At 45.0% G+C, this 2429-nt stretch overlaps 1 non-coding gene across 1 annotated transcript; it reads right to left on the bottom strand.

Moving 5' to 3' along the window:
• Positions 1-603: 603 nt before the first annotated feature.
• Positions 604-675, bottom strand: trnag-ucc (transfer RNA glycine (anticodon UCC)). Its single transcript has one exon. It is a non-coding gene; the product is annotated as a tRNA-Gly (tRNA).
• Positions 676-2429: the final 1754 nt, after the last annotated feature.

Below are 2429 nucleotides of genomic sequence, written 5' to 3' on the forward strand. Positions count from 1 at the left end.
ATGGCAGAGAATAAAGCAAACAAGAAACTAATTAATTTGTTTTTAATTTTGGCAAAAAAAGCAATATGGAAAAGAAGGAATATAGCCAAAAACAGAGATTTGATTGTAAACCTATGGTTGCTTTTCAAACAGATGGTTGAAGATTATGTCAAAATGCTGTAAAGTTATTATAAATTGGAAAACAAGATGTGGGATTTTTATGGAATTTTTACAAAGGATGTTACATATATTTTTAAACAAAAGCACTTTTATATGCCGAGAGAAGATGAGTGAATTTGATGAATTTGTGGTTTTAGTTGCTTTTGGTTAGATTTGAGTGTTATGCATGTTTTGGAAAGATGCTTTTGTGATGTGCATTTGATTAATATTTCCCCTGTAACAGCTTTAATGTCCTTTACACCGATTGTATTTTGAATATGAACAATAAAAAAATAAAAATAAATAAAAAAACGGTATCTCTGCCAGTCACGTGAAAGACGGTTCGATTCCCCGATGGGAAGAGCTAGTGTTTTTCTGCTGCCGAACGACACATCCAAAAGGTTTTGGTGCAGCCAGAGGTTACAGAAGGAGTTCTGCGTTGACTTCAGTCCAAACCAAAGGAAATGCGTTGGCTGGGAATCGAACCCGGGTCAACTGTTTGGAAGGCAGCTATGCTCACCCCTATACCACCAACGCAGGAAATTGATGCTGGCTTGCGCAGTCAGAAAGAACACTCAAAGCACATGAGTCACTGATAGGCTAGAGGAGCTGATGCGATCTTTGTTTGGGCCCGGCACTAAAGAGAGCAAGTCCAGGGTTTGGATCCCGTCACATACAAGAAAGCGCTGTCTTTCCGTGCTTACTAAATAAATACGACGCGGTGATGCAGGAACCGCAAAGGCTTCAAATACAGATGTTGACCAGTTGCGCATCCGGCTTGTAGCAATCCTGCTCCCTGTGGTAAACCACTATGCTCGCCAAGGGTAATCTAGGGTGCCGACACCTGCCCACTTGCATTTCGTCACCCCCTCACTCCAAATGGGAGGAGTAAAAGTCACAAAAGTCCCTTCGGTCGCCCAGTAACCACAAGCCCAATGAAGGCAATGCAATCTCTTTCTCATGCCTCCATCTGAGAATTTGGAGAATACAATTAAACAAAAGAGTCCAAATAATGACCCCTGTAACGTGTAGCATTCCAAAAATTAAACGACTTCAATTGATGATGGGTCCATCCGGTATTTTATGGTGTAAGGGCTGGGTCAACGTAAGAAAAAGCCTCGCTTTGTTTAGTGATGTCGGTGCAGTGGCGTTGGCTGGGGGCGAACTCATGCATGCACAACTCCTCGTTAGTATAGTGGACAGTATCTCCGCCTGTCACGACAATTAAACAAAAGAGTCCAAATAATGACCCCTGTAACGTGTAGCATTCCAAAAATTAAACGACTTCAATTGATGATGGGTCCATCCGGTATTTTATGGTGTAAGGGCTGGGTCAACGTAAGAAAAAGCCTCGCTTTGTTTAGTGATGTCGGTGCAGTGGCGTTGGCTGGGGGCGAACTCATGCATGCACAATGCACAACTAGTATAGTGGACAGTATCTCCGCCTGTCACGTGGAAGACCGGGGTTCGATTCTTTGTTTTTTGTTTTTTCTCTATGGATGGACCAATGGTGACTGATACAGCAACGGCGGGGGAAGCACGGCGGAGGAATGACAATGGACTGCATTAAGGACAAGGAAATGGTAACGAAAAAGATAAAGAAGCAAGGAGGGGGAGTGTGAAAAGGGTGTATTTAAAAGAAGCAACGGTGACTGTGGATGTGGTGCACGTGAAAGACGCAAGGGGCGCAGATATCATCAAAGCAGTGACGCAGCGGATCGGGGATGGGAGGATTCTGGCAGTTAGATTACAGAACAGAGACTACGTTGTTTTCTTCATGCATCTGCCCGTCTACCTCGCTGACGAAGAGATTTTACATAAACTGGAGGGATGGGGAGTTTCCCCAATTTCAAAAATGAAGGGGCATTTTTATCCGGGCACCAGCATTGAGGACGGGACGAGATATGTAAAGACGCAGTTTCACGAAGGAGGTGGCCTCCCTCCCTTACAGCACAAAAATAGAAACGGCAGAGGGTCCACAATACTTTCGGGTGATGCACAGCCATCAGGTGCATGAGCCCAGACCATGTGGTGAAGGATTGGCCGGAGTTCAAGTGCTTTAAATGTGAGGAGAGGGGGCACTTCGCGAGGAACTGCAATGCCGTGACGTGCCCGGATTGCAAGTTGGTTTTAAATAAGTGTGAGTGTTGGATGGAGGGCGAGGAGGAGGAGGAAGAGCAACAGGTGGGCGGGCGGGTGCATGAACGAGACAACGAGCAGCGAGAGGACGAAACAAGAGTACGAGGCGAAGGACCAGAATCAAATAACAATACAGAACAACAGAAAGAGTG

Source organism: Sinocyclocheilus anshuiensis, unplaced genomic scaffold (assembly GCF_001515605.1).
Source record: "Sinocyclocheilus anshuiensis isolate Anshui unplaced genomic scaffold, SAMN03320099.WGS_v1.1 scaffold2354, whole genome shotgun sequence".
NCBI lineage: Eukaryota > Metazoa > Chordata > Actinopteri > Cypriniformes > Cyprinidae > Sinocyclocheilus > Sinocyclocheilus anshuiensis.